Genomic DNA, 11,997 nt, shown 5'->3' on the forward strand with positions numbered 1-11,997 from the left:
CCATAAAGAACCCCCCCCCCCAAAAAAAAAATGTTTCGAAATTTCTAATTGATGTTTTGAGATTTTCCTTAGTTTCTCTCCTTTTGGTTTTTTTTTTTTATCTTAGTCGTTTCAGAATAATAGTGTCAAATATTTTATAGCATCCTGCAGATGAAACTCAATATGGCCTCCTATCTGGGCAAAATTATTTTATTTATTTATTTGCTTGCTTGCTTACGGGACTTATAAGTCACTGTCTTCAGCTGATTCTGAGCAGTATACAACTCCCTGGTTTGTAATTGGGATTGAAAATAAACAAATATAATCAGGTTAAAAGCCAACACCATACATCACCATCCTCATAAAACTGGGAGTCAAGATCAAAAGTAATAAAAACCAACCCATCGTCCGGAGAATGGTTAAGACATTCAATTAAGGTTGAGGATATATGGATGTCTGCAGCTGGTTGTGTCCTATAAGTGCACAGACTGAAATTCATACCAACTTTGGCTCTTGATCAAACCAATGTGGAATTACCACACGGCTGAATGTATTTGCCATTTTTTCTTTTAAAGCCATTCGTTTTCTCTTGCTCCTTTGGTGATCTGTCCCCCCTCCCCCCTTATCTCTGATGACCATTGAAACACTTATGCCAAAATATCTGTGTGCCAATGCAAAACAACTTTTAATAAGAAAATTGGAATTCTTGGTACGGCTGGAGGAGAAAACTTTTGTCAAGTACTATATGCAGTTCTCTGGTGGGTGCTTTTGCGTGTTAAATTCACTCAAACACATGTGGGACAGATGGTTAAACTCTGACCCTGCGTATAGCCACAAATGTTTTATCCAATATGTGTGTTTTCTTAGTCCATCGAATTGAAATGTAGGGCTTTTTTTTTTTAGAATTCCTTGAATGAGTATCAAGTAGCTAATTTGGAGTGTCAAATCCTTTATTAAACACGTGGAGTAGGTCCTGCAATTTGGAAGGACTTACAAAGGTCAGGTAAATTCTCCATATGATGACTATACAGGTAGTCCTTTATCTATGGCCACAACTGAGCCCAACATTTCTGTTGCTAAATAAAGACCATTGAATTTTGCCATATTTTACGACCTCTCTTGCCACAGTTGTTAAGTGAACCAGGGCAGTTGATAAGTTATTAACCCGGTTGTTAAGTGAATCTGGGCTCCCTATTTACTTTGCTCATCGGAAGGTTGCAAAAGGTGGATCACATGACCCCAGGACGCTGCAACCGTCATAAATATGAGTCAGTGTCTGCATTTGGATCACTGCAATGTTTGTAAGCGTGAAAAACACAAGTCTGAGCCAGTGGTTAGAATGCAGTACTGCAGGCTACTTTTGCTGGTTGTGGGCTGGCTGAATTTTGGCAGTTCAAATCCCAACAGGCTCAAGTTTGATTCCACCTTCTAAGGTCGATAAAATGAGGACCCAGATGTTGGGGCAATAGGCTGACTCTGTAAACCGCTTAGGGCTGTAAATGCACTATGAAGCGGTATATAAGTCAAAGTCCTATTGCTAATTTTCAGTGCCATTGTTACTTTAGAACAGTGTTTCTCAATCTTGGCAACTTTAAGACCTGAGGACTTCAACTTCCAGAATTCCCCAGCCAGCATGGCTGGCTGGGGAATTCTGGGAGTTGAAGTCCTCAGGTCTTAAAGTTGCTAAGATTGAGAAACGCTGCTTTAGACGTTCACTAAACAAATAGTTGTAAGTCAAGAACTATCTGTACTACTGGTGTGTATGCTGCAGTTGTACTTCAAAGTGCTGAAACCGGGTAATTAGAAAGGAATGTGAGTTTCCAAGCTAAGGATTGCGAAGGAGATCTAAATACTACCATAAATTACAGGTTTTGAGTAGGTGATGGATAATGACCAGTTCCTGGAAATTATGCCTTGGTGATATGTCTTTATCCATGCCTACAAATAGCAAGTATATATTTGTTTGTTTTTAGAAGCATAACCCAGCTTTTGATTAAAAGCAGAATTGTTTATAGCAAGTTGCATGGTGTCCCCTCTCTCAATTTAGTCTGTCATGCTGTATGCACAAGGTTTTTTTAGTCTTTTACCTGATGAATGGGCCCGATGCCTATCTGTGGTCAGTTTGGCAACTACAAATGTTCCTTGACTTACAACCATTTGGTTAGTGACCACTCGAAGTTACAACGCACTAAAAAGAGTGATTTATGACCGTTTTTCACATCCCCATGGTCGCGTGATCAAAATTTAGGCAACTGGCATACATTTATGACAATTGCTCTGTCCGGGGTCATGTGACTGTCATTTGTAAACTTCCCAGCTGGCTTTTGACAATCCGGGTCAATAGGGGAAGCCTGATTCACTTAGTGGCCTATAATTCACTTAACAACTGCAGTGTTTTGCTTAACTGTGGCAAGAAATGTTATAAAATGGGGCACAACTCAATAAATGCCCAGTAGTAGTATAGCCTTTATTGTCATCGTACATCATGTATACAACGAAATTGGTTTTAGCCTCTGATGCAATCCATGACAACAAATACAAACAACATAAATAGCATAAAGAATAATCACTATGCAAGTAATTACGATAAGGAAAAGAAAAACTATCATACGTTTCCGCGTGTGCGTGGAGTGATTGTGGTTGTGTTTAGGAGTCTGACAGCCCAAGGATAGAAACTATTTTTAAACCTCTTTGTTCGGCTGGCTACGCTTCGATGCCTTCTGCCCGATGGTCGAAGTGCAAAGAGACACTGACCAGGGTGTGAATCATCTCTGAGTATCTTCCTTACTCTGCTAAAGCAGCGAGACCTGGCGATGTCATAAAGTGGTGTTGGGCTCAATTCTGGTCGTATGTCGAGGACTACCTGTGTCAGGTTGGTTGCAACTGGATGCAAGCAGTAGTATTTCAAAAGGGAAATTATTTCTAATGAAGTCAACAGGTGGAGCTAGACTGATCTTGCCTTGTGATTTCTCAGGCAAATGGAAGCTGCCTTTTCGTGGAGTCAGGCTCCTTGGTCTAGGAATCAGGATTAAAGTACAACTTCATCAGGACTGTCATCTGGATAAATAAACCTTTGCATGTTTATTTGACTGAATTTGTTTATGAGTGAAGACGACAGCATTGAAGGAAAATGATGCCTGATTATAGACTTTGTACAGGTTTTTTTAAAGTTTCTTGAAAGAGCAAAGGTAAAGGTTCCCCTGGCACATATGTGCTAGTTGTTCCTGACTCTAGGGGATGGTGCTCATCTCCATTTCAAAGCCAAAGAGCCAGCGCTGTCCAAAGACATCTCAGTGGTTATGTGGCCGACATGACTCAACGCCGAAGGCGCACGGAACGCTGCTCCCTTCCCACCAAAGGTGGTTCTTATTTTTCTACTTGCATTTTTACATGCTTTTGAACTGCTAGGTTGGCAGAAGCTGGGACAAGGAACGGGAGCTCATTCCCTTACATGGTGCTAGGGACTTGAACCGCAGAACTGCCGACCTTTCTGATCGACAAGCTCAGCGTCTTAGCCGCTGAGCCACCGCATTCCTTTGGGTGAAGAAGAGGTGTTAGCAAAAGCCATTCTTGTCGTGTGTCCTGCTTTAATTCCACTTCAACCCTGGGCAGGCTTCTCATATTAGGGTTGTCAAAACCAACCCGATGTTTGTTTGCAAAGCAGGTAGTGGAATTCTGGGAGTTGAAGTCCACCCATCTTAAAATTGGATGTGGTTGAGAAACACTGGTGTATTTAATAACAAGGCTTCTACGAGGTAATGCTGAATGCCCCAGGATATTTGTTCATTGAGAGATTTGAATGCCTAGAACTGAACTTTGCACTACCAATTTACGAAAGAAGGCAGGGAACATGAACCCTGCTACGTCCACAGCCTCAGCATAATGCCTGATACGGAGTTTAGCTGCACCATTGTACTGCCAGGAGATAAGTGGGTTGTAAGAATGATCTTGCAGGGATCATTCAAGGGATGCGGTGGCTCAGTGGCTAAGACGCTGAGCTTGTTGATCAGAAAGTTCGGTAGTTTGGCGTTTCGAATCCCTAGCATTGCGTAACAGAGTGAGCTCCCGTTACTTGTCCCAGCTTCTGCTAACCTAGCAGTTCAGAAGCACGTAAAAAATGCAAGTAGAAAAATAGGAGCCACCTTTGGTGGGAAGGTAACAGCGTTCTGTGCGCCTTCGGTGTTTAGTCATGCCGGCCACGTGACCACGGAGATGTCTTTGGACAGTGTTCGCTCTTTGGCTTTGAAACGGAGATGAGCATCACCTCCTAGAGTTGGGAATGACTAGCACATATGTGCGAGGGGAACCTTGTACCTTTACCTTACCTAAGAATGATCTTATAAGATGCAATCCAGGAATGTTTGGGCTTTTTTAGCCATTTATTCAAAAAAAAAAAAAAAACAGACCGATTTCTCTAGGAGTTTTTGTCCATTGTGTAAAAAATTTCCATCTATTTCATTGATGTTATGAAATCACAGTCTCTGCTGAAGCCCAGTGCAAATACCTACCTGCATGCGAGGTGTCTCAGATTAAATCCCTATCAAATTCAGGTAGAGCTGGAAAGTCCAGATTGTCTGTGCAGCCTGAGGCTCTAAATCAATTTGTCACCTTCAGACAATTCCCGAATTGCGCTATGAACAACAAATGTTAGATCTTGCAACTTGTACTTACTTGCCAGGGCTAAGATAACAGCTTTTACTATATAGATTGAAGTCGTCAAGATACAGGTAATCCTCGACCTACGACCACAATTGAAATCAAAATTTCCGTGGCTGAGACAGATGTTCTCAGTGAGTTTTGCCCCATTTTATGACCTTTCTCGACACAGTTGTTAAGTGAGTCACTGCAGTTGTGAGTTAAACCAGTTGTTAAGTGAATCAGGGCTCCCGTTGACTTTGCAAAAGGGGATCGCATGACTCCTGGACACTGAAACCTTCATAAATATGAGTTGCTTGCCAAGCATCTGAATTTTAATCACATGATGCTACAATGGCAAAAAATGGTCATAAGTCACTTTTTCCCACTGCTGTTGTAACTTTGAATGATCACTAAACAAACTGTTGTAAGTTGAGGACTATCTGTACTTGTTCTTGATTAGGAAAGCTTGGTATGGATTGGCAAACTATGAAGATTCTCAGTCATGGTTGCCCCAAAGGTGCTTTTTTTTCAAGAGGGAACTGGACTTTCTGTTTTTTCTTTGAAGACGTTTTGTTTCTCATCCAAGAAGCTTCTTCAAATCTTGACTGGATGGTGGGAAATGGAAGGATTTATACTAGTGTTGTGGGCCGCCAGTGGATCTGGCAGCAGATTCGGACAGTGAGGAGGTTGGGGAGGAACATGGGCCAGTCCTGGAGTCTGGGGAAGGCTCTGATGAGGGCTCTGCATCGGAGGCAGAGATGGGACTGTCTGACAGTCATCAGCTGCCTTTGGAGTCAGATATCAGTGGGGCAGATGAACAGCTGGAGTCTGTTCCCAGTGTGCGCATGCGCAGAGCTGCCAGGAGAAGGGAACAGCTAAGGAACAAAGGCCGACTCCGGAGAAAGGCACAGGTGGACGGTGAATGGCCGCTCCCATAGGGAATAAAGAGGAGCGAAAGGGGAGTGGAGTTTGCAGGAGTTTGCATTGGTTCAATTCATTAGGGTGAAGATCTTTCCTGACTTCTTGCCAAGTATTGTCGGCTACAGAGTGGCGTTTGGAAGATAACGGCCTGGCAGCTCTCCAAGCCTGATAAAGGTCTGCAGTTGTGAAATCTCTTGCAAGACTGCTAGCCGGGACTTTGCTGGAGAGGAATTCACATTAAACTACGGTAAATAAAAGGGGTTTTGTCGGGACAAGGAGTCTGCTCCGTGCTTTTGGAAAGCCTAGCTCAGAACAACTAGGAAGGATTTGGACTGGCTGTTCCTGGAAAAACAAATTTTAGGCCTCTTCTTGCTTGATGTAAACAAGCATTCCTATGATTGTCTGCACCTGTATAGACCAACATAGACCACTGATCTAGTTCTAGAAACTGAAACTAGAAACAGCCTCTGTTACATGAATACACGAAAATAGCATTTAAACATGTTTCTGGGAATCAGCATCTTCTAACCAGATGTTGGGCTGGTTCTTGCAACTCCTGGGCCTTTCTTGTGTTATCAGAAGTTGATAGATCAACACCAGTGCAAAACCCTAAAACATGGGTGTCAAACGTGCCACGTCACATTGCTATCAGGTGATGTTTTTTTTCCCTTCGTGGAACTGGGGTGGGCGCGGCCTGCGCATGACGCATCTTGCCCACATGCCGCCACTTTAACACGCCTGCCTAGATATTTCTTGTTGATTTTGAGCAGCTGTAGGGAACTTGGTAGGAAAAGCTCTAACCAGCATCCCCAGTAGCTAGGGACTGTGGGGATGATGGTGCAGGTTGATTCACCTGCCTTGGTAAGGCCACACTTGGCATACTGCATTCAGCTTTGGTCACCATGATGTAGAAAAGATGTGGAGTCTCTAGAAAGAGTGCAGAGAAGAGCAACAAAGAGGATTAGGGGACTGGAGACTAAAACATATGAAGAAGAGTTGCAGGAACTGGGTATGTCTAGTTCAATAGAAAGAAGGACTAGGGGAGACATGATAGCAGTGTTCCAATATCTCAGGGCCTGCCACAAAGAAGAGGGAGTCAAACTATTCTCCAAGGCACCTGAGGGTAGAACAAGAAGCAATGGGTGGAAACTAAGCAAGGAGAGAAGCAACTTAGAACTAAGGAGAAATTTCCTGACAGTTAGAACAATTAATCAGTGGAACAGCTTGCCTCCAGAAGTTGTGAAAGCCCCAACACTGGAAGTCTTTAAGAAGATGTTGGATAGCCATTTGTCTGAAACGGTATAGGGTTTCCTGCTGAGGCAGGGGGTTGGACTAGAAGACCTCCAAGGTCCCTTCCAACTCTGCTATTGTATTGTATTGCATTGTATTGTATCTTAGCCTTTAGTTTTATTGGGAAACCCTGCATCACTTATTTTGCTCCGGGTAGTGAGCATGTAAATTTAATAAATTCCTCCCTAGAGAGGGCAGCACTTAGAGATGGGGTGTATTATACTGTGCAATATAAGTATTTGCCCAGTAGACACTGTTTTGCTGGTGATGAGGCTTAGAAAGTGACAGCTGAGCTCTACTGCAACAATTTGGGAGAATCGATTAACATTTAATAATAAACACTGAAACATTAAAAAAACCTTAGAACAATCTGTAGTGAGTAGATGTCACTAGGCTCCCTCGAAATGTTTTAGAATTATGTACAGCCTTCAATCCTTTAAGCGCTGTGTTTGAGCACCAGTTTATATCTTCTTTAAACCCAAAACAACTTATCTTCTCCTGGATCTTTGCACTGTATTATTATTATTATTTTTAAACGCCAGAGCTAAATAAGTTGGCAATTACCTGGGCCTGCTTAAATGTCCATATTTGTAAACCTACCTGGATTGACTTCATTCTGTAGCTTTTTATGTGCGGCACTGTGAATAAATATTGGTTTGATTTTCTTTAGTCACTAAACCAGGAGCCTGCCTATTGCCCCAATTAGAATAGAATAGAATTCTTTATTGGCCTAGTGTGATTGGACACACAAGGAATTTGTCTTTGGTGCAGATGCTCTCAGTGTACATAAAAGAAAAGATGCGTTCGTCACGAATCATAAGATACAACACTTACTGATCGTTATGGGGTACAAATAAGCAATCAAATCATACTAGGAAACAATCAATATAAATCATAAAGATACAAGCAACAAAATTACAGTCCTGCAGTCCTAAGTCGGAGGAGATGGGTGATAGGAACGATGAGAAGATTAAGAGTAATGCAGACTTAGTAAATAGTTTGATAGTGTTGAGGGAATTATTTGTTTAGCAGAGTGATGCTGTTCGGGGAAAAACTGTTCGTCAGAAGAGTTGTTCTGGTGTGCAGGGCTCTTATCGTTTTGAGGGTAGAAGATGAAAAATGTATGTCCAGGATGTGAAGGGTCTGTAAATATTTTCACACACACACACCCTTATAGAGCAGGTCCTTAAAGAAATCAAATGAAGCAGGTAGATTCATTTAACCGAAACCTTTTGTTGAGTAACCAAAGTTACAACTGCTGTGAAACAAATGACTTACAGCTGGTCCTTTCCTTTGCGCGACCATCGCTGAATCCTCCTGGTTACATGATCAAACTTTGACCACCCAGCATGTATTTATGATGGTTGCAACATTGGGAGGGGGAGAGGGGGGGGGAGAGAAAGAGGTCTTGTGATCACCATTTGCAACCTTCCCAGCAAAGTCAATGGGGAAGCCAGATTGGCTTAATAGCCACATTAGTGGTGGTATTTGACCAGTTCAAGTGAATCGGTAGTGGTGACCTGCGGGTGGAGGTCGACCTTCTCAATTGCCCTGGCTCTCTCTCGTCTTATTTAGCCACATTCTCTGAGCCGCGTGCATGCGTGCAAGCCGCATGTGCGAGCCAAGTGCGCGTGAGGAAGGCGCGTGCTCAGGAAGCGAGAGCGCGTGCACACACGCCTCCAGTTTCAGTGCGTGGCGAACTGGTGGTAAACTTATGTAAAACCCACCTCTGTGCCACTAGAGTCACTGAATAACTGCAGGGATTCACCTAGCAGCCATAGCAAGCAACATCGTAAGATTGGGCGGGGCTCCCTGAACAACTGCCCTGCTTAGCAGTGGAAATTCTAAAGTCCCCATTGTGGTCATATGTCAAGGACTATCCGTACTATTGCAGGTGATGCTGTTGCTCCTAGACCAGGGGTGTCCAAACTTGGCAACTTTAAGACTTGTGGACTTCAACTCCCAGAATTCTGGGAGTTGAAGTCCACAAGTCTTAAAGTTGCCAAGTTTGGACACCCCTGTCCTAGATGAAGTCGTGGTTGGGAGAAACGGTGATATTGATCAGCAGCAGCATGCTTGTTTTTAGACTGAAGTGATTGGAAGGGTTGCCCTCAGAATTTGTGAGCGCTCCATCACTGGAGGTTTTAAAGAAGATATTGGGCAGCCAATTGTCCAAAATAGCATAGGGTCTTCTGTTTGTGCAGGGGGTTGGACTACAAGACCTCCAAGGTCCCTTCCAACTCTCTTATTCTGTTCTGATTATGTTATATGACCAAAAGTAAATCCCCTTTCTTGCTCTTGGATGCCTCTCTGTAAATCGGATCAATTACTTTTTGAGCCACCAGATGGCAGCACCGCTTTGCTCCCTGGAATCTCCCTTTCCATTGACTTAACAAGGAAGGCAGCTTGGATTGTGTCTACTCTATGACATACTCGCTAACTCGCCATGGGACAACTTGCCGCAAGGCAAGAGTTGCACTAACATTGAAGAAATGGAGGAATAGATTGATTAATCACCAGGCTCCAGGTTGACTCATCCTTCCATCCTTCCGAGGTGGGTAAAATGAGGACCCAGATTGTTGGGGGCAAGAGGCTGACTCTGTAAACCGCTTAGAGAGGGCTGTAAAGTACTGTAAAGCTGCATATAAGTCTAAGTGCTATTGCTATTAAAGAAAAGACGTCAAAGGAGGGACAGAACGAAATGCGAGTGACAAAAATGAAAATACTTTTTAAACTATTTTAAGTAATTCAATTGAATTGTTGAATTGTCCCACAGCAACTTGCCCTGTGGTGAGTTGACTGCAATGAGTTGGCCCATTCCGAGTTTGGACTGTGCCTAGAAAAGTGGATCTTCATCTTGGAGGGAACCATGACGGGGGCAAAATTCAGTCTCTCTCTACTGTCTGAAGCTTTGGATTCTGCAATTCCATCCATCCTTCCAGGTATGGGCAGAAGAAACTTGCTGGAAATGGAATGATTTCCTCCTCTGGGAAATAGCAATATTTACTACTGGTAGAGAACATTTATGGGGAAAAGGACATATTGGGAAATATTTCAACTTCAGATTGGGAATTGCCCCTTAGCTAGCATCCCAGATCTTGAAATTATTCTGACCTAGGCTTCCCCAACAGCATAAAAAGCCGAGTCCTCATCCTGATAAACCCCTTTTATTTAATTTACAATGAATTCCTCTCCAGGAAAGCCTTTTCTCTCTCACCGTCTTTCAAGATACGAAATGCGTGAAGCTGGTGCAAGGAAGGAGCAAGAGGAAAGCAGAAGAACAATAGGGGGACTCCTGGGGCTTGTTTCCCTCAGGCTCCAGCTCGTCATCGTCTTCTTCTCTGCACCAGTGGCTGCTCACTCATTTGCATTTATGCATGAGATGCATTTATTTATGCACTGATGGCCTCCGTACATGGCAAAGCAGTGTGTCTCCTTCCAGGTTATCTTCTACACTCTGTGTGATTAATTATCAGCTCCTTTTTTTGAACCAGAACCGAGGAGCGAGTACAATGCCTTTCTTGAATGAACGGAACTCAACTTGCTACAGAAATCAATTGCAGCTTGTTTTTCAGGCATTGATTTCACGCACACACAGATCTATTTAGAACAACTCCAACTTTTCCAGATTATCTGGTAATTATCTATAGTCATATTTTACTCTAACCTATAAGAAGAGCTTACAGAATAAGCAAAAGACTTATTTATGCCCCCCCCCCTTTTACAATCTTAATTTAATGTGAGTGTCAGAACTACAGATGGATAGTAAATAAAAGTTTGGTTTTATCTATGAGGATGGAGTTTGGGTCCTGTGGTAACTAATATAACATGCAATTTCATTTCATTCATTATTTCATTCATGGTGACTCTGGGTAGGATTCCATTTGAATCCTGAATTAATTCAATTAAACTGAATATCAAACCCAGTGTAGGAGAAGAGCAGGCAGAGCTGGGGGTGGGGGTGGAGTTAAGTGCATCATGAGCTTAGAGTTGTTGCGTTCCCACGAGTGCTCCCAGTTGAACTGCCCTTGAATTGCATTGATCCTTACCTGGTGCCAATTTAGTCTGGAACTTCAGTCCACCAGATTCTTGTCTATAGGTTTGAATAAACCTTCTCTGTGCCAACCTTATGAATAGTCCTGATTCTTTCCACCTAACATCCAGTTGGTTAGGGCAAGAATGGACCACCCGATACCCCACAATTCCTGGACAGTCCAACCAACAGTTTGAGTCTGTAGGAATTGTGTTCATAGGAATCTGGATGAAATCAACGTTAAGTCAGCCTGGTTGGTGTCTAGGAGTTGTAGCCTAAATCATCACATGCGATCTACACCTCCTTTGCTGGTTGATTGAAATATTTCCCCATTGGTGGCCAACATCCAGCTATGCCCATTTTTCAATCGGCAGTGGTCTCCACAATAGAGCTTTCAAACCCTACCTCCATCATACCTCCAACTGCCATCTGGTTGCTGCTGCCACCTGCCAGTTCTGTATCTGCCAACCTTCTTCCTTCAGGTATTTTTGCAAGGAGGGGATTGTGGGACATTGAATAGGCAAGTTAAAATCGCAGACTAATAGATGATTGGGTCCATACTCTACTTAGCTCGTTTACCCCACACTGAAGTATTGGTAACAAATGTCTCCATTTGTTATGGGTGCTCCATGGCTGGAGGTTTTCAAGCCAGGATTGGACAACCATTTGTCTGGGATGGAACAAGATCTCCTGCCTTGGGCAGGACTTTAGTTTAGAAGACCTCCAAAGCAGGGGTGGGATTGAAAAAAATTAGCAACCAATTCTCTGCCCGGTTGCTGGGTGGGTGGCCATGGTTGGGTGGCCTACTTGGCGTCCTGCACAATGGTGGGGGCACTTTTTCACCCTCCCCAGGCTCTGGAGGCTTTCATTGAGCCTCCAGGAGAGTGAAAACAGCCTCCCCCAAGCTCCGGAGGCACTCCGGAGGTCGGAAACCAGTAGTAGGTTCCAGCTGGTACGCCCCGGTATGGGGATACTGATGCCTGTTAGGAGCAGCAGGCACTGGACCGGAACGATGCTTTGGAGGGCCCACCCGCCCGCCTGTGTTCCTTACCTGTATTTGACCCAACCGGGCTATTTGCACACGCGCACGCAGTGTACGGCGCTTGTGCCACTCTGCCGAGCAGCTGGAGCATTAC

Source organism: Natrix helvetica (assembly GCF_964273705.1).
Source record: "Natrix helvetica genome assembly, chromosome: 9".
Taxonomy (NCBI): Eukaryota; Metazoa; Chordata; class Lepidosauria; order Squamata; family Natricidae; genus Natrix; species Natrix helvetica.